The sequence below is a fragment of the Ceratotherium simum genome, chromosome 8 (assembly GCF_057802395.1).
Source record: "Ceratotherium simum simum isolate JZ-2026a chromosome 8, ASM5780239v1, whole genome shotgun sequence".
Classification (NCBI taxonomy): domain Eukaryota; kingdom Metazoa; phylum Chordata; class Mammalia; order Perissodactyla; family Rhinocerotidae; genus Ceratotherium; species Ceratotherium simum.
In genome coordinates, this window is record NC_141907.1 from 37,184,311 (window position 1) to 37,204,995 (window position 20,685).

The window sequence follows — 20,685 nt, forward strand, 5'->3', positions numbered from 1 at the left end:
TAAGTTCAAAGGAAAATTTAAAGAACACACACATATGTAGGCAATCACGAATGTTGAATGCATTTGCAAGTAGATGTAAAACTGGTTGATATATATAGATATAGATATATATGGAAATAATTGCAATTCACTCGGCACCATTCATTTGCATTATTATCAGTTTTCTATAACTTAACAGTTTTAAAATAGCTCAAAAAGGCACGTTTCATCCATTTCAAAATCTTTCACAATTTTTCTTGACATTGGAAAAGATCACAATAGGAATAAAAATCTCAGACACATATGGTCAGAGAGACTTTCTCCTCACAACAGGTACCACAGCTTTCAACAAATCTCCCTTTCCTTGCTAAGAGGTCTGTAGTACATCTTAAGGCCATGCCCAATTTTTAGTAGGAGAATGAACCCTTATCACACTGTTCCTTTTGTCAAAAACTATATATTGAGAATTTAGTGCATGCCAGTTGCCAAGTGACTGCTTATTGGTGCTATAATAGTAAAGAAATAATATTGTGCCTGCCTTCATGGAGCTTAAATTCTAGAAGGGAATACAGACGTGTAGCCAGGCAATCATATTATTGTGATAAGAGTGGGGTGATGGATCAGTAAGATTTCTTAGAGGAAATAAACTTAGGCGAACGTCTGAAATATGAGTGGAAATTATGGTGGTTACTAAAATAAGGGAGGTTAGAAGCATTCCAGAAAGAATCCATATGTGGTGAATAGGCCAGGGCATAAGAGAGCACCAAGATTTAGAGGAGCTTACAGAACTTCAATATCTCACGCTCACTTAATGCCTCATAAATCATGTTGCCATTTGGCACGTACGTATCGAAAAGAGAAGAGAGAAATTTCAAATGTCACTTGCCATTTTTCTTTGTCTGAAATTTTCTTTTAACTTCTAAACTACCATGATTTTTTATAATTTATCTTGAAATGGTGAAACAACTTAGGGAAAACAGTCCAAACATTTAGAGTTTAGGACTAATTAAATTTATTTTAGTTTTCCATACTGGCCTCTGCTTACCATTACACAGTCTCTTCTCTTCAGTTCTTCCACAAATCCCTTAAATCCTCTACCCCATGACCAATAACTCCTTTTTTAAGTAGAGAGAGCTTCCTTCTCTTCTGGGCAGAGACTGTTTTTGTATCCCTGGGTGTTTTCACAGAAGTAGCAGCTAATAGAGTTCATTTATTCACATAGTTCACAATGCAATAAGAAAATAACCAGTTCAGGTTAATATTGCAAAAGGAGTAAATGTAGAAGTTACAGTTTTAACAACAGAAGTAACATGAAACAATAAAACTCCACTTTTCACATAAGGAGCTAGGAACATTTAAGTTCACATATTATATTTGTATGAAATCTTTAAGGCCGTTTTAAAATTTATTATCTTGGGGTTTTCAAACTATGTTGATACACTTGGTTACGTATTTGTTCAGATGATAGCAGATTAAAAATCCGAGATTATAAAACTCAGGTAGATAGTAAAAGTTTCAGCAGATAGGTTAAACTACGGAAAAGGGTGAAAAAAATCCGCTATTAAAACATAATGCAGTAGATAATGGCTGCAATAATGTTCCTAAATCAAGAAAAGGGTAATTATTTTCAATATCTTCCATTTAAAGAAAATATGTAATGCATTTTATATTTTTTAAGTTCAAAATTGTTAAATAAAAAGTTAGTCAAAGCTTAATTCTTCATGTACCTATCTTGGTAATTACATTGATGATACCTCTTATTTCCCTAATTGTGGCCAGTCATGTGTGATATGACTCTTGCTACTAATAGTGTAAAAAGGCTTAATAGATTAAAGAGTAAAGTTGTAGAGTAGAGTGTTTGGGTTAAAGGGTGAAGGATTGTTAGGAGAAATGCAGGACAATATTCTGGTAAAGAGCGCAAATAAGGAAGCAAATAGTGAGAAACATGGGCTGTCTAGCAACACTAATTAAAGGGTTTCGCCCATCCCTCATGCAGACTTGGAAACGGTTTGTTGCTATGGTTTGAAGAAGATGCAAATAAGTAGCCAGCAATTACTGCAGAGACCTAACTCTTCTGGAAGGTGGCCACCACAGCAGGTGGTTTTGTAAGTGTGCAGGAGGTTGCTTTGTGTCAAAAACGTGGTGATGTCTTGAAGAAGACAGAGGGTCTTGGAGTTCATGGTGGTATGGTCACTATGGGAAGTCCACAGGACAAAGCACAGGGCACAGGTGTTAACTAAAGGTGGGTGATGTAACTGTCGGCAGTGATTGCCACCCGTCTACCTGTCAGGTGTTTGATGAATGTTGTTATATCTTCTGTTTATCAAATTTAAAATAAATCTGTGTGAAAAGTGCTAGTCTGGCATTAAAGGTATCCCCACAAGGGCTAAGAAAAGAGAATATGGCCCCATCACTCTCTGGCTGCTTTCACCTTGATTTATTCTCTTCATAGCCCTATTTATTCTCTGATAAGGTGAGGTAGGCAAAATAATAGCCCCCAAAGATGTCCACGTCCTAATCCTCAGGATCTGTGTACATGCTACCTTACCTGGCAAAAGGGACTTTGCAGATGTGATTAAGTTAAGGACCTTAAGATGGGGAGATTATTTTGGATTATCTGGGTAAAACCAATCTAATCCCATGAGTCCTGAAAACAGAGATAACCTCTCCTCACTGTAGTCAGAGGGAGATATGACTATGGAAAGATGATCAGAGGTGTGTAACATTGTTGGCTTTGAAGATGAAGGAAGAGGGCCATGTGGGAAGTCTCTAGAAGCAGGAAAAGACAAGCAAACTGATTCCTAGAGCTTCCAGAAAGGGATGCAGCCCTGCCAACACCTTGATCTTAGCCTAGTGAGACCTGTGTTGAAATCTTAACCTAAAGAACTATAAGGTAATAAATTGTGTTGTTTTAAGCCACTAAGTTGATGGTAATTTTTTGCAGCAGCAATAGAAAGCTAATACATATGATGTATATTTTTCTCGTTGTCTGTCTCCCCATTTCCCATATATACACACCAGAATGTAAATCTCAAAAGGGCATGAAATACCCATTTTCTGCAGTTCTCTATCTCTAGGATATTTTGAAATGTAGCAGGTGTGTAATAAATATGTCTTGAATGAATAGATGATTCAACATGAAAACTATTTGAAAAGAATTTATGAAAATTTGTTCCAATAAATGTGTTAAAATAACAATGTAAAATGATACATTCTTAGATAATTTTGAAGCACTTTTGTCTATTTTATTTGAGCTTTAAAAACACCTCTTATATCATGTTTTATAAATGTGGAAATCAATATTTGCAAGCATTAAGAAACGTACTGTATTCCCATTACTTATTTATCAAGACTAACAGCAAACTAATATTTCAAAAGCAACTTAAATGTGTAGGAACCAGAGAAATACCATATAATTTGATAAAGTTAAGAAATTGAGAGAGAGATTTCACATAAGGAAGACAGATGGCATCTCAGAGATGCTTCACAAAGTGGTGGTAACTTGGGGTTGTTTCTGTAGTCCAGGGCGTTGGCCTTGCCTCTACAAATCTAGACAAAGGATGCAGTTATTGCATCAGGAAGCAGTCAGGTTCTCAATGGACTACCGTCATTCATCCATTCACTAATATTGCTGAGTGCTTGCTATGTGCTAGGTATTGGTCTAGGTACGAGGGATACAGCAAAGTACAAAGTAAACATAAATTCCAGCCCTCATGAAAACCACATTGTAATGGGGGAGAGAGACAATAAACAAAATAAGTAATGAAAATCCAAAGTATGTTATATGGTGATGAGACCTGGGGAGTAATATGACAGGCTAGTTGAGTAGGGAGAGAATGTGTGTGGTGTTTTCTTTTTATAAGGATGATGTCTAGGGAAATCTTCAATGAGCAGGTGAAATTGGAACAAGACTTAAGAGTTATCATTTGGAGAAATCAGGAAAGTAAGCCATGAAACTTGGGGAAAAGTATTGCTGGCAGTGGAAATAGTAAATGCAAAGCCTTGAGGTAGGGTGAGCCTGGTGTATTTGAGGACCTGCAAGACCATTGCTTATTCACAGTACTTAAAATTAATTAATTTTCATGTAAAATAGTTGAACTTTATTGAAGACCTTTAAACCAGACAGCATAGCATGACCTAAAGAAATAATTTCCAATTTAGTGTATCAAAATGCTTCAGTTTTCCAACCGGATCTGGGACTATTGTTTAATTACCAAGTTTCCAACTGGCAGGTCAGACTTCTCCACATTTATTGGTATTTTGGGATGCTTAGACCAAAAGTAGTATTTCATTAAGTGAACTACCAACAGAAAGGCTATTCATTGTCATTTGTCTTAGAACTTCTTTGTCATCAATAATAAACAGACTTTTAAGAGTATGGCCTGAATGTTCTAGATATATGCATAATCCTTTGAGGTCTGATATCTGAATGAAGTGAAATCATTGTTGTTCCAAGTCTTTGTTTTGAGAGATAGTGATCCAAGTCAAATGAGTATGCTGTGAATCAAGAGAACACACCATCATTTTCTTATTTATAGATCTGAATTACTCAATTCTATCACAAAAAGCAATAATTTCATTTGGTCAAAAATATGAAATCAAGTGAGTAAAAGAAAAAACCCCAGGGTTTTCCACAGCAATCAGCTCACATGAGCTCTTTAAATTCCCTAATTATCATAACTCTTCCTTCTTGATAAGGTTCTGGCTTAGAAATCTTGGCTTTGCTGAGGTACATGGAGTGGTCAAACACCAACACCGGGGATGCTTCTCTGGGGTTAGAGAGGATGTATTTTGAATTATTCAGGAATTGAATGACATGACAAGTACATAACTTGTAATGGAGGGTATAACTTTCCAGTGACTATACATACCACTTTTGCCTGGGAGAATGGCTTATTCATGAACAGGTGTTTTGGGCATGGAATCAGATCAAGGGCAGATAGTGTGTCAAAAGAAATATTTCATACTGGCCATTGTAAGGACAAATGTACTTTCTGTGCCCCAAATGTGTATCCTATTTATTCATTCATTTGATGAATGTTTACTGAGCATCTACTTAATACCAGGCACTCTTTTCTGGGCCCAGGATATGGAAATGAAGAAAGCAGGTAGAAATCCCTACCCTTGTGAAGCTTATACTCCAGTGAGAGAAAAAAGATACACGGTGTCGATATTTTTAAAAGTAGGTTTTGGTTTTTCAAATAAATTCTTTCATTTTAGCTTGCTTGTTGACTGCTTTCCTATAGTGTCTCTATGACTTGGGCAGTGCTTGGTTCCTGCTTTTATAATTGTTTTGAAGACAATTGACTGTGTTTTGGTTTGGCCAAGTTTTCTACACTCCATTTATTTACATTGTGGCTTCAGCTATGTTGATACACGTATATATCCATGCTTATGTGTTCCTACATTTTCCCAATTACTTATTTGCTGACTGCTTTCTTAGGGTGTTATTTCTAAAATGTCTGCTCTCATCTACTACATTGAAAATATCCTATTAAAACAGAAATCAGAATTTATAGGCATTGTTAAAACTTCAAGATATAGAGTGTATAAGATAGAAAATAAACTCCACTTCCCCATTCCCTCATCTTCTTTCACCTGGATCTCTGCTGGTTTCTTTCCTCAGAAGTTTGGTGCCTATCTTTCCATATAACTTCCTCTGAACACATCTTTCTTTTTTTTTTCCAAAAACAAAAACCCCACATTGCATTTTTATTTTTTCTTTTTCCCCAGTTTAACAATTATTTGACTTTTTCAGAATATAGGAATGTTCCCTGTTTATTATTATATGTTCATGTCTATATTCACGTGTTAACACCTCTCTCCCCTCTCTCTCTTCCATTATAAAGATGAAAGAAAGGAGAAATAATTCTTGATATAAAAACTTTATGATTCTCCAGTAATAATTTTATGGGAAATTGATTTTTAAATAGGTACAGCTTCCCTAGATCAGGTTATTTTAACTAAATGTTCCCTGCCTTGAGTTTTATTTTTATTATCTTTAATTTGTTAAAATAGACTTTTAAAATTTATAGTTACTTATTATAATTAACTTCACATGGACTGTTTGTAGTCACCAAATTGCTTCAGTAGATTTCAAAATTGCAAATAACTGCCCAGTACCAGGAGCTAAATGAAGCTTATATAGATTCTTAAATGAAGGTCTTAGAAATGTAAGCAGTGAGAACTATCTGGCCATGGCATAGATGTTCTGATTATTACAGACATTGTGTCTTTAATTAAATTTGTACTCTAGTGCCAGTTCAAAAACTTTGTTTTTCACACAAAACCCAATTATACAGCCAAAACGATGTTCATGCTTCAATGAGTTGAAAGCCAAGAAGAAAAATGTTATAGTATTAATGCAAGCTTTTTCTTCAAACACTGTTATTAGCATACCAGATTAGGGAAACTTTCTGTCATTGCCAACCTTGAAATGTACAGATGACCACAATGAATGGAAGGTGGAGCGATACATTTTTATTCCAAGATTAGGTAATTTAAGGGTGTAGAATACTAATGTTTTTAACTAGATGCTAAAAATATCTCTAGGGAGTCAGAGTTTACTCTGCAACAATAAAATACTGTTCAGACCAAGTGGAAATTAACTTAAAATTTAAAATAAGTTTTGAATATATTGACATTTTGTATTTTTTCCATTTATTTATCAATATCTGCTTATGATGTAAGGCATGCTATTTTACCACCTTGAATTTGTATTTTAGGTAACAGAAATTCTCCTGGCATTTAAATCATTTCTACTTTCAATTCAAATAGCCTAAGGTTTTTAGAGAAGATCAAAAGAATTGGACAGCAAGTAACATTTTTATTGCTTTGATCCAGAATTAGTACTATGAAAAGTAGACAGAAAAATTATAATATTTATTTAATGTAACGTAACAAAAAGGCTGAAGATATTGTCCATAATGCGGTTATCGATAATACCCATCAAACTTACACAACACAGCTCTGAATACAGCTCTTGGGGCTCAGTTAGGCCCCAAGATGTCAATGAAGAATGAAAACTTGAAATTTTAAACATTAAGTTCAAATTCTTCATTGGACTGTTTACTAAAGAATGTAGAAATTCTAATAGTTTTGCAGCAGTGAATTTTATTAAAAATATTATAATTCTGGGGGCTGGCCTGACTGCGTAGTCATTAAGTTCCCACGCCCTGCTTCGGCGGCCCTGGGTTCACAGGTTCGGGTCCTGGGCAGGGACCTACGCACTGCTTGTCAAACCATGCTGTGGCGGCGTCCCATATAAAGTAGAGAAAGATGGGCACGGATGTTAGCCCAGGGCCAGTCTTCCTCAGTAAAAAGAGGAGGATTGGCATCTGATGTTAGCTCAAGGCTGATCTTCCTCACAGGAAAAAAAAAAAAACAATTATAATTCTGTAATGTCAAAACCTTGGGCCTTTTCCTTTGCATGGTTTCCATGTGAGCAGATTTTTCAGGAAAGTAAAAAGAAAATTGATAGAAATACTTTGCAAAAAGCAGAATATTAAATCCTTTTAAAATTTTTTGGCAAAATCATTCTTCAGTTATGTTGTAAATCCAGTTTTGTTAGGTTAATCCTTTGCCTTTTTTATTCTTTTGAGGAATTTAGAATGGAATGATCTAGGTTCAAGTTACATAACCTCTTTGAGCCAATTTACTAAAGTTTCTTTGTGCTCCAGCTTGTGTGTGTGTATATATATTAAAATATTGAGTTTCCCATTGATATAAGATTGAGGATCCTGAAGGAAGACCTTACTTATATGCAACATTTTCTTAGGGCAACCCAGGCAAAAGTCGAATTTCTCTTAAACTGGCTATTAAAGTCCACATAGAAATCAAAGTGAGATAAATCTGAGAAAAATAACCTATGTTGGTGACTTTAATTCTTGAATATAACTCAAGTGTTTCAAAGAGAACACCTCAAGGCATCTCTATTTCCAGGAATGATAAAATATTTTCCAATCACCTCCCTCCACCACTCCAATTCTGTTATCTGCTGCCCTGCAATGAACATAAAATTTTTCTTACTTTTGAAATATAATCTCTATATTTGAGGATGGAGTTGGGGAAAATTAAAGTGAGAAAAATTTACTCTAATTCTCTAATGTTGCTGATCATAGTCCTAATTCTACCCACATCAAAAGAGGAAATAAAAGTGATACCAACTTAACACAGGTTTATATAAGGAAGCCATATTGTAGAAAAGGAACCCTATTGTAACTTTGAATGACCTCTGATTAACTAACCTACACATACTCTGTGGATTTTATGGCCCCTTCCAGCTGCTGTAAGTGGATAACTTTGTTCTTCTGAGTTCATTAGGAATGTGATGACCCCCCGGCAGAGTCTATGCTGATAGCCATCATCAATGACAACTGAAAGATCAGGGTATGGGGCGTTGCTCTGGTCTCTGATGCATATCCAGTAAAACAAAAGACTATCAGGAACTAAAACAAGGTGTCTGCCTCCACCCTGAGACTAGATGCCTACCCCACCTGGAGACCAGCCCCCTATATAACTGGCCTGTAGTCTTTGTTCTGTAAGATAGATCTTTTGGGCATTAGTCGGCCATCTTCCCCCTTGCTAGCAAGCTGTAATAAACTGCCCTTTCTCTGCCACCACCTTGCCTCTTGATGATTGGCTTTTGTCTCATGGTGAGTAGATCGTGGTCTTTGTGCAATAACAAAAGTATGAATAAATGACTTGTATTGTTACTGACTCTATCTGTTAGTACCTTTTTGTGTGTTGAAAGTGAGATTTCTAAATTTGCATTTGCGTTATTTCTCCCCATGAGTATTAGTTAGGCTAATCGGCTAACGGGAGATGCACAGTCCAGAGACAAGTGATCAAATGATTAGAAACCCTGTGTGTAAGTGCAATAGGAGGCTGGCATCCTCAGCGGGCTGCAGTTCTCTAATCCTGATTTTCCATTCTCTGCTTAAACCGCATGCAGATTCCCCCTGGGCTGTGGAAATTTTCTGTGTTATTGGCACTGCTGACTTTCCTAGCTTTGAAGCCCTTGAAAAAAACAAGATTGATTAGTTTGCAGAATTGTAGGAAATATTATTGACCTTCAGATGCTTGCTGATGTCATGGGAATATCAGTTGCAAGGCAAAATCTCAAACTTACTTTAAAGTAGTAATTTTACATTGATTAAATCCTTATCCACTTTATACAACAACTTCTCATTTAGCTCCTTCCAAACACCATATCAACCCCAATAGGCATAGAATTATCATAGAAGAAAAGAGAAACCGGCCTGCAAGTGTAGCCTTCCTTCTCCACCCCACCACCTTGGCTATTATTTGGAGATGTGTGTCCTCAGTGCTTCCTTGCTTTTTGGCTCATGACAAATTATGTCATCAGTGTCAATCTATTAATGCTGGAATACTTCACAGATAGTTCTAGTTATTTCTAGATATATAATGTCTTCCCTAATGTCCAGACTATGCTGTCTTTATTCCTCCTATCAAATTAGAAAAAGATGTTGCATATGTGACCAAAAGAAATAGTTTATCCATGAATGTCCCTATCCATAGATATTGAGATACAGCATATGAGGGAACAAAGACAAATATTTATATATTAGAATAAAGAAGTTCAGGCTATGGCCCTTTATAGGCATTAGCAGACTGCTTAGCTCTGTTGAATTGGTTGGTACTTACTATATTGCAATTCAATCTTGTCCGGGTCCCTTATTTTAAATACACTCCAGTCTTTTGTCATTGCTACTACCACTTGTAGAGCTCACTGGCCATCCATATATGTAACTAGAAAAAGATACTTTGGCAAAAACTTCTACGTATTCACCCAAATCCATGTTCTTTGCTTCTCTTTGGAGACAGAGCTGGATAATATCTCCCAATCTCATTTACTGTCAGGTGTGGCCATCTGACTGGCTTCTATCTAAAAGATTACGAATAGAAAAGATGGGTACATTTCCAGCTCAAGCCTTTTATGAAATTAATGAACCTCTCTTCACTCTCATTCCCCTTCACTGGCTAAATGCAAACGATGATGGGGCTTTAGGGGATGACAGAACTCATAAATAGAAGGAGCCTAGATCTCTGACCCACTGAATAAAAGAATCTAATGTTGACCAGGAACACCTCTTTGGATTGTTAATGTGAGTAAAAATTAAACTCCCATTATGATTGAGTCACTATATATTTTGGAGTCTATTTGTCACAGCAGTTAGCTTCCTCTAATAGAGAGATATCAACTTGGACAATTTTATTAACTGGACATTTCCATTGATACTAAAATAAAAGAGTAAAACCACTAAAGTTGTGAATGCCCTAAGAGTATTGTTGCAACCATAATAAAAGCCATAGATAGAAGATTTCTGAACTGGTTTAAATGCTAAAGAAATAAACTTAAACTCCTAGTGCCAGGTAGAGTTATTAAGCAAATATTTTTTAATTTGGTTAAAGTCTTATCTCTCCCCAGATCCTACTTTCTAATCTGAATCCTGAGTATTGGACTCCGAGACTATACCCATCCCTGCAGGCCTATTCTTGACTTAGCCCATCTGTCCCTGCAAGTCTGTTTTTCTGGGGTTTCTTGACTATAGATAGGTACTTTGTAGGTTTCAGCCCATCCTGTATGATGTGGCAGATACTTCCTTTGCTGGTCTTTAATATTTCTTTGCCTTTGGTCTCATAACTATCCTGTGCACAGTTAACTTTCCTCTGCCCTGAGTGATTTATCTTTGCTAATTATATTCAATAACCAATTCCAAGGATGATTCCTATTTTGTCTGAGCCAGAATTTTTTACTCAGAGCTGTCACTGAGTGATCGGGGACATGGTTTCTCTAGGCACCACGTGGTCTCAATGATGTTTGTTCACTTTACATAGAATCTTCAAGACTGTGTCAGATAGCTTCTCACTACTCTAAAACTAGTTCTCCCATTTCCTATCTAAGTGGTGCTGCTGGCTCTTAGGTCATCTGCAGAGTGGACATAATTGACATACCTGAGATAGGTTAATGATAGACTTTTGAATTACTTGGCCCACCCACTTATCCAATTTCTGTTCATTGTTAAGTCATATTGCAATGATCAGAGAGGAGCAGAGGCTGTAAAGTAATAGAAAGAAGCTTAGACTGGAATTTAGGCAACTTGGGTTCAATTCAGGCCTACTGTCTATCAATTACATATATTCCTGAGATTTCATTATCTCAGCTAAATATTAGGAATAAAAATAATTCTTACTGCAAGTTAACTAAGAACTTAACTTTGGTTGCTTAACTTGGGTTGCTGCAAGGACTAAATAAAATCATGTACCTGGAAGCTCTTAACAGATGTGATACAAATACGTTATTTTATTTATGTAATAAGTATAGGTATAATGTTTCCAAAGTCCCTCAATGTCATTAGAGTGTATACTATTTTAAAGACATGAGAACAGTACAGTCGTGTGTCGCTTAACGATGGGGATACGTTCTGAGAAATGTGTCCTTGGGCAATTTCGTTGTTGTGGGAACATCATAGAGTGTACTTACACAAACCTAGATGGTATAGCCTACTACACACCTAGATCATATGGTATTAATCATATGTGTGGTCTCTTGTTGACCAAAATGTCATTATGCAATGCATGACTGTATATAGGAAATTCACGAAATGTAAGTGGAAGTTGTCTCTCGTATTGTATATTTCTCTTTACATAATTAAATAATTACACTGGCTTTCCTTTTTCACATATATTCTAAATAAAGACACAAAATAAAGGATATTGAGTAGATGAAGATCATTGGGATGAATCTTGGGGTTCCAGTGAATTTCAGCAGTAGGAAAAAAATCCCTGAAGTCTACTGGCCTCAGACACATCTCTCTGCCTGTTTCACAGCCTCTTGATGTACAAAATATTGTTTTGGAGGGATAACTTTGTAGCTGAGCAGCAAGGCCTCCTGTCTTGGGATATGAGCTGAGACATTTTAGAAGATTTCTACCACAACCAAGAGAATAGGCAGAAGCTATTAACTCAATCCAGCAGGACCCATGAATAAATTACATACCCATGAAACCTTTCTGTGAACTGAATTTTCCAAAGATCCTGCTTCACTTTATGCTCCATTTCTTTTAGCTGCTTCTTTTTCTGTTACTTTTTCTCCTGCCTTAGCAATGCTGAGGATTTTTGCCTAAGATGCATTTGATTTGGGGAAAAAAAAAAAAGAGATACACAGGATCTTTAGATAAGGCAAAAATGACATATTCTATTTTCCACAAATAACAATGGAATCCTTTCACCACTCTGTGTTGTAAGATATTTCACAATTTTAACATTGTGCACCAATTGTCTAACCTGGGCCCGTAGCATAGTTCCTGACACATAGAAAACATTTAAAATGTAACTTTAAATAAATGAATGAATGATAATAATATATGGTATTAGTTCAGAATTATTGCTTGCGATTTTTTCTATACACACCCAAAAAAGATAAAGAAAATTGTCGTGTCTTCTAAATTTTCTTCACATAAAAGATCTACGCTTTAGATATCTAGATATTTTTGTGAATATTTCCACTGAAAAAGGTGTCCATTCCCTGGAGGATAGAATAGATTTTCATATAGCAGCTTTAGTGTGGTTGGAAATAATGTGTCTCCAAAAATTAGCTAAAAATTGACCTGCTTATGTGAGGCAGAGAAATACTTGCCTAAAACCTTAATTTTAAATAAAATGAAGGAGATTCATTGAGAAAATTAAAGGGTAGCTATTTTGGTTGTCTGACAGCCTTCTGTCTGCAGACTAGACTTTTAAAAACAATATTTGTCATTCAGAAGATAGTTCTTTTATTAGGTGACTTTTTTGGAAACAATTCCTAAGATTGTTTCACTTTCTAAATTTCATTGTAGAGAAGGTACAATGGATTTCCTCTGTGGAAGATTTCTTTAATACCATATCTTAGCTTGGGCTGCTAAAACAAAATATCATAGATTGAGTGACTTAAACAACAGAAATTTATTTCTCACAGTTCTGGAGGCTGTGAGACACCAACATCAAGGTGCCGGCTGACTTAGTTTCTGGTGAGGACCATTTTCCTGGTTTGTAGACAGCTACCCTCTTGCTGTATCTTCACATGGTAGGGGGAAAGAAAGAGATGGGGAATGGGGAGGAGAGGGTTCTCTGGTGCCTCTTCTTATAAGGGCACTAATCCCATCAGGGGGGCTCCACCTTCATGACCTCATCTAAGCTTAATTCTCTCCCAAAGGCCCTAATTCCTAATACCATCACATTGGAGATTAGGCCTTCAACATATGAATTTGGGGGGAGACACAAACATTCAGTCCATAGCATACGCCAAGGGAGCCTGTGCAATCACTTTACTGAAGGAGAAATGGCCACATCATGGTTAACCAGAAGTGCTCAGATATAACAAAGCAAGTTTCAGAAGAGCTTCTAAGGGTTGCTCATTGAGAAACTTGATCAAGAGTATCTAGTGATTTACAATTAAGAATCAGGGCCAGTGTACACACTTCTCAAATCTTACAATGTAAAGTCAACACAAAATGACATTAGTATAATTATCTGTGATGGTCCTTGACTTAAGTAAATGAAGTGGAAAAAATAATAATATTCTTACACTTTTACTGTGTTTATATGTATTGCTTTCTATTTATGGCTAATGATACTGGTTTCCCATTTAAGGTATTAATTTAACAACTCCTTCTGAAATCTAAACTTATGCTAGAAAAATAAGTCATTTGATTTAAAACATATTAAATGAGTTCTTAGATATGACAAAATCCTAAACGTGGTACATTAGAAAATAAAGTATAAGAAAACTAGATTATCATAATTTTTAAGTGTTCCTTCTATAAACACCCCTACCAATACCTTTTGTGACCTTTTGCAACACTCAACAATACTTATGGACAGTAGCTCTCATTTTACTTATTCAAGATTTTATTTGTTGCACTTTGAGCTAACTTCATCTTGCAGTTATCCATCATGGTTACCACTACCCCCTATTACATACACTGATCTATGTTACCCACTACTGGGATTATAGCAAAATATTTAAAACTAACTCTACGTATGACCTGGTTGGGTTAGTAAGACATCTGCAAGGGAAGTTACCATGAATTGCCCTTTACTCAGTTACAGAATACTAGGAAGATAATAATCTTAGTATTCACATGCGATATGTACATTAAATTCTCTTAGTGATTACCTAAAAGTTGTGAGAGGATAATGATCAAATGCATATAATCTTCTAAATATGTTTCCTTTGTCCTGAAATTCTGACCTTTAAAATCATTTATAAAAAGCATATTAGGGGCTGGCCCAGTGGCGCAAGTGGTTGAGTGCGCGCGCTCCACTGCAGCGGCCTGGGGTTCGCAGGTTCGGATCCTGGGTGTGCACCGACGCACCGCTTGTCAAGTCATGCTGTGGCGGCGTCCCATATAAAATAGAAGAAGATGGGCATGGATGTTAACCCAGGGCCAGTATTCCTCAGCAAAAAAAGAGGAGGATTGGCAGATGTTAGCTCAGGGCTGATCTTCCTCACAAAAAATAAAATAAAATAAAAGCATATTATCTTATATAAGTTAAATTCTTACAATAAATAGCAGTTAGGTAGCTAAAATAATTGTTCATATCAGTTTCTCTAAGAGAGAAAAGATGGTGGTCCAGATACAGAAAGTAAGAGAGTGAAGATTGAAAGAGGATGTAGCCAGCTTGAGGGAGAAAAGCACATTTTGCCTTTTTTTTTTTTTTTTTTGTAACTGAGTGGCATTTCTATCTTCCAAATCGTCTCTTTCCCTGGAGGTATTTTCAAATTTCTCAAAAGATGTTTTAAAGAAATTTATTTTAATTTTACTTAAAAAAGAATGTCACATACACCTTTGAGGAAGAGAGAAGGCTTCACTAGATCAAACATAGGATGTCAAGTTGTCTCAATACATAACAGGTTGGTAATCAAAGGTTTTTGACATTGTATGTTAGGAAACAATAATCTTTAGCCGTAGATTAACATAATACAGTTTGTTTCTGTTGTTCAACTAGATATTAATTCTTAATGATACTGTACATACTTAAAAAAATATTTTATATCCTGGGGTAAATATTGTTGAATATTTTTTTCTTATGCTTCATTTCCAAACAGCTATATTTTTAAAAAAGTGTAGATGTTAAGAAAAATATGTCAGCCTAATGATGGTCTATTGATGTATAAGCTAAACGATATAACAACAAATAGTTCTACCTCGGTGTGACCAAAAATCACATTTCACTTGGTACAAACAGAGGTCAGAAACCAAAGAAAAGAAGCAGCTTCTTGTTAAAGAGTAAAAGAAACTTGGTGCCTTTCATAATAGGAGTCACTAAAGTAAATGGGTTATGATTGTGTCGAGGCAGGGAAAATCCTTTTTCTTCCCTTCTTGTGTTCTTGTGGCTGGACTAACAGTAAAATTGACAGAAGACCAGATAAACAAGAGAAAACTCCAGTTGAATATGTACGTATTGGAGACCATAGAGAAATGATGCTTGGAAAGGGAACAAAGCAGACAGTACACACATCTTTTACACAAAGAAACATAAATTTGTGAAAAATTGACAAGACAAAGAAACTTAGGTTTGGGGTACGTAATTAGTGAGGAATTTAAGCAGAATTTAGGCTTGAGGTAGTAAATTAGCAAGGTTTGTTTACTCAGATTTCTCAGCCCCGACTTCCCTAGCTTTGGTGATAAGGATGCAGGGAGAGCACCTTTCACAGGGGAGATTTATTTCCTGCTTTCAGGGACAGAGACAGGAGGACCAGCATGCCCTTTGCTTTTCAAGTAACTTTAATTCTAAACAATTAATATGCTATTGTGGGATCTTTTGGGGTGGCCTGCCCTGGGCCCCAACAATTGCCCTAGGAATACACACACACACACACACACACACACACACAGCACTTAATCTCTCGCTTTTCTAAGAAGTAATTGAAATGAGAAAATAAGACTAGCCCAATGTAAAGAAAATAAAATAGCTCATCTTTGTCACTTGCACCCCATTTCAGAGCAGTCTGCTCTTTGGTGATGAGTTCTGTTACTACTTTGATAGTTTGTTTTGCTTTGCGTGGAAGGACGCAAAATTTGGATGTTCCATCGTGATCTTGTTGGCATCCTGCTTTAAGCATAGTTCCTTTGAGAGTTCTTCAAAAAGAGGTCAGATGATTAATCTGACTTTGCTTCACTGAGAACACTCATTAGCAGGGTAGGACCAGCACACTTTTGTTTTACTCTCTTGGCATCATTGTTATTCATACGAGAGGTGATACGCATGGTTTCATTCTATAAGCGTCTGCACAGCAGCCATTTCTGTCTCAGAGATGCATCTCTGTAAAAGAAACAGGAATCTAAACTTTTCTTTTTTGATTAATGAAAAATAATGTTTATTTTCTACTGGGGTGTGCAATTTTGTGGGTGACTAAAAGCAGTGCAGATATGATCAGCTTAGTCCTTAGAATAGTGTACCATATGCTTAGCAATGAAATCTATGATAATGATTATAAAATATTAGGGACTTTTAAGGGCCTGCAAGTTTACTGCTAAAAATGATAATTTGTAGATTAACCAACATATGTTTGGTCAATGTTTGTGTTGAATATTGATCGTTAGACACATCAGACTATTCTCTCTATAGTCTCATTCCTTATAACACAGATATACACAAAATGAATGGATGTACGTACAGACTCTCAGAGGAGACAGGACATGGGTCCCCTGACACACACCAAGGCCTCCTACCCATCTACAAAGAAGTATCTCATATTCGCAGTGACTCTTTTGTTCCTGAGTACAGCCCTGCCGTTTCCTCCCCCACATGCTTAGCCCTAGCCCTCTTTTGGTCGTGTCCCCTGCCTTGCTTGAGAACATTAAATTCAGCAACATACCACTGGAGGCATCTCTCCTTCAGCATTCCTGAGTTGGCCTTCCAATTTCTAATTTGGTATTTTTAAGACATCCCATGTCATTATTTGACAGCTCAGATTTACAGAGGAGGGTTATTCCCCAGTCCCTCATACCCAGACACCTCTCTGCTATACCAGGTTGTATTATTTTCTTTAAAGGAACAGGACATGTTAGTTTCATTAGTTTAGGTTCATAACAATTGACTGGGCCACACTGATGTGGATACTGTGCCTGAGTGGGAGATCCCATCACCTGATTGCTCACTTTTACTTGATGTGGTTGAGTGAGTCAAAGATTCACTCAATGGGCCTCTCTCTTTTACTTCCTTCTATGCGTGTAAACAAGTAATTAGAGGGGGCCAGAGACTAATGTGTAATGATGAAGATGTCACAATTGTGATGATAATAACGATCATCATCTTGATAATGGAGAAATTGACTAAGAGACGCAGAAACTGATGGAGATATTTTGCCTAAAGAGTCTTTAAGATTTAGGAATTCAAATCAGTATTTCCTTGATGTTCTTAAAGGAAATAGGCATTCTTTTTCCTTTTTCTATTGAACATGCTACCTGAGTTTGAAAACCTAATGTTGGATAGAGTTAAATATTAATTTGTTATTGCCACTGCTACAGAGTATGTAGCCACAGTGCTGCCCAGCAGAAGTAGCACTGAGGGTACTTGGAAAAAGAAAGCTTGACTTAAGGAGAGAAGAAACGTCTTCAAGTAGCTTTGGAGACAGTTGGAGCCTCAGCAACTGACAGCATTAAAAACGGCTAGAGTAGAAGAAATAACTCTTGGATGCCCTGTGGTTGCTAATTGACATGGTCATGAATATCCAGGAAATACACCGCAGGATGACTGGGGCGATTTTGGCAGGAAATGTCTTGCTTAAAACTGGAAATCCTGCAATAGCAGGTGGGCAGTGAGGGAGCAGAGCCAGAAAGGATATTTTTCTAAATTTGACCATTTTTCAAACCCGAGTCTTGTTTGGCCATATAACAAATGGGTTGCACATGTCTGGAAATCACATCTAAACTCCCACTGAATTATGTGAGTCTCCATTCACTAGTTAGTAAGAAAGATATATTAATAACAGGTGTTGCATGTTTAATTAAGGAATCACTTATGAGCACACTATGCATACAGTCTATGCTAGGTGCCTTGGACAATTGCTAAGATCCAATGCTTTTAGGAAGAAAATGGCATGCAAACATGAAAGTTTTAAATAATGGGCAGCTATTCATTGTTTAGAAAAATAAATATTTAGGATATATTTCCCCAGAGAAGGAAAAAACACAAGTGGTTTGATATGTGTTGTAAAGGGCGACATTAGAAATAGAGTGCTTGTTAAAGAACTTAAAAGATAAGTGGGATTTGGATCAGAAGAGAGAAGAGCAAAGGGTTTTTTTTTTCTTCAGCACTGTATGCTCAGAACCCAGAACATGTCTGGCACATAACAGATATTTAACAAATGTTTGTTAAATGAATGAATGCTGAGTTGTTAAAATACTTTAAAACTATTGTATTCTTTTTTGTGATAACATTTGAGGTGATCTAATTAGAGAGAAGTTTTTCTGTTTGGACTTAAACTTCACAGTGAATATAGCTAAGGTTGACCAATTTCTGTCTCATATCAATTAAACATTTTATGGGTTTTTACTCAATGCAGTCATTAATGAGAAGCTGCCCAGGGCAATGATAATGATGATGATAATACATTGCCCTTACACCATCTCCCTTATCCATGGAAACCTAAGTGCTTCACCAACAGTAATTATCATAGCTCTTATGGGAGATAGGAAAGAATAATTAACACTGTTTATAGATGAAAATGGAAATAGAGAGATATTAAGCTTTGAAAACAATGAATGACCAATATCTGATAACTGTTCAAACCATGAGTTTGTTTGTCTCTTTTGGGGATGGTAGGAGATGACAGAAAGGAAGATGAACTTTGAACTTTATCAATCAATGCACTCCTTGAGACCTAATTTGAAATTTTGTACAAATTGCTGGGTGCTAATAAGTTAAGGAAAGTATACATCTCTTGGGAGTCTTTTCCATAAGTTTCCTTGGCTCATATAAATTTAGGAATGTAATAATTATTCAGTTCTAAGTTGAAATGATTGCATAATCACACGTTTGGTTCCCTGTTCTCAAAGCTCTTCTGCCTTTTTCTCTTCACTTATAAAATGGCCCCACCTCAGACACTAAGATCAATCTGGATATCTGGGCCGGCCCCGTGGCATAGCGGTTAAGTGCGTGCGCTCCACTACTGGCGGCCCGGCTTCGGATCCTAGGTGCGCACGGACGCACTGCTTCTCCTGCCATGCTGAGGCCGTGTCCCACATACAGCAACTAGAAGGATGTGCAGCTATGCCATACAACTGTCTACTGGGGCTTTGGGGGAAAAAAAAGGAGGAGGATTGGCAATAGATGTTAGCTCAGAGCTGGTCTTCCTCAGCAAAAAGAGAGGATTAGCATGAATGTTAGCTCAGGGCTGATCTTCCTCACAAAATCAATCAGTCAATCAATCAATCAATCAATCAATCTTGATATCTGTCAAGTGGATCTAAAGAATAATTGAGTTACATTGATTTACCGTTAAGATAGGCTTATTTTTGAGTTTGATTTGATCTTGTTTCCACTCCTAGTGATGGAAACTCTCCATTGAAGTGTACATGTGCATGTGTGTGTGTGAGAGAGAGAGTGTGTATTTGTGTGTGTGTGTGTGTGGGGGGGAGAAACACCAAGCATTTGTTTCCCTCTTCTTTTGTTAATGCTATACTTGTATCAGAATATTTCTGACATGAATGGCAGAAAACCAAACCCAAATGAATATAAGCAAAAAAGAATTTATTGGCTCTTTTGATTAAAAACTTCAGGGGTAGAACTGGCTTCAAGTATGGTCTCCTTGAGCTCAAACAATGTTGTCAAGATCCAGTTTTTCTTCTTCTATTGCTCAACTCGCATCAGTGTATTGGCTTTACTCTTGGGCTACACGTGGTGGCAAGATGACAGCAATAGCTCCAATTGCAAACTTTCAGGTTCAAGATCAGTGGAGGAGAGTGTTGCCAGAATCCTTGAAGCCTCATCAGAATTTCCATTGCACCATATCGGCTCTAATTGTGTAACTTGTTTGTCCTGACCAAATCTTCTTGTCCAAGGCATGCTGTCTAATGCATTAGTTTGGAAGAATTAGGACTCCTACTTGATGTGGGGTTATAGTAAATCCTCACTCAAACCATAATGCTGGTTTTAAGGCTACAATGTTTACCTCCCTCCTAAACTTTGGGGAATTGCTCCTTCACCCAATGCAGCTATATGATTTGTGGAGCTGCCAATCACAGTATTCCACAGTAGTAGTACCTCCAACATTCCATCCCCAGGGTTGGACATGTGACCTGGAGGGTGGATCATAATGCTGATCCTCCCATCTAAAGTGATTGATCCAATGAGTGACCAGTGGCAGCTAAATCAGTGTCTATTCCTGAGTTGGATACATATAATGAAAGGAGAAAGTTGTCTTGGATAAAAGGCAGATACTCAGGGATAAGCTGAGGTAAGGGTTTGAGAAATTGCATTTGTAGAGATGTCTGCTGGTTTTAGGCACTGAGATTACTGGAACTCCCTTGATGTCTGCAGTATTTCCATTGATTCTGTGGCTTATCCCGGTATCACTCCAAAACTCTTTTTTTGTTGTTTGTTTAAACGAGTTATAGTTATGTTTCTGTCACTAACAATAAAAAGAGTCATTGGTAACACTCGTTTGTTCTTGAGACTTCACTTTCTTCCTAGTTC

At 36.8% G+C, this 20,685-nt stretch overlaps 1 pseudogene; it reads right to left on the minus strand.

Annotated features, from left to right (window-relative positions):
• Positions 1–4,185: 4,185 nt before the first annotated feature.
• Positions 4,186–16,253, minus strand: LOC147916434 (peroxiredoxin-4 pseudogene; annotated as a pseudogene).
• Between the last annotated feature and the right edge of the window lie 4,432 nt (positions 16,254–20,685).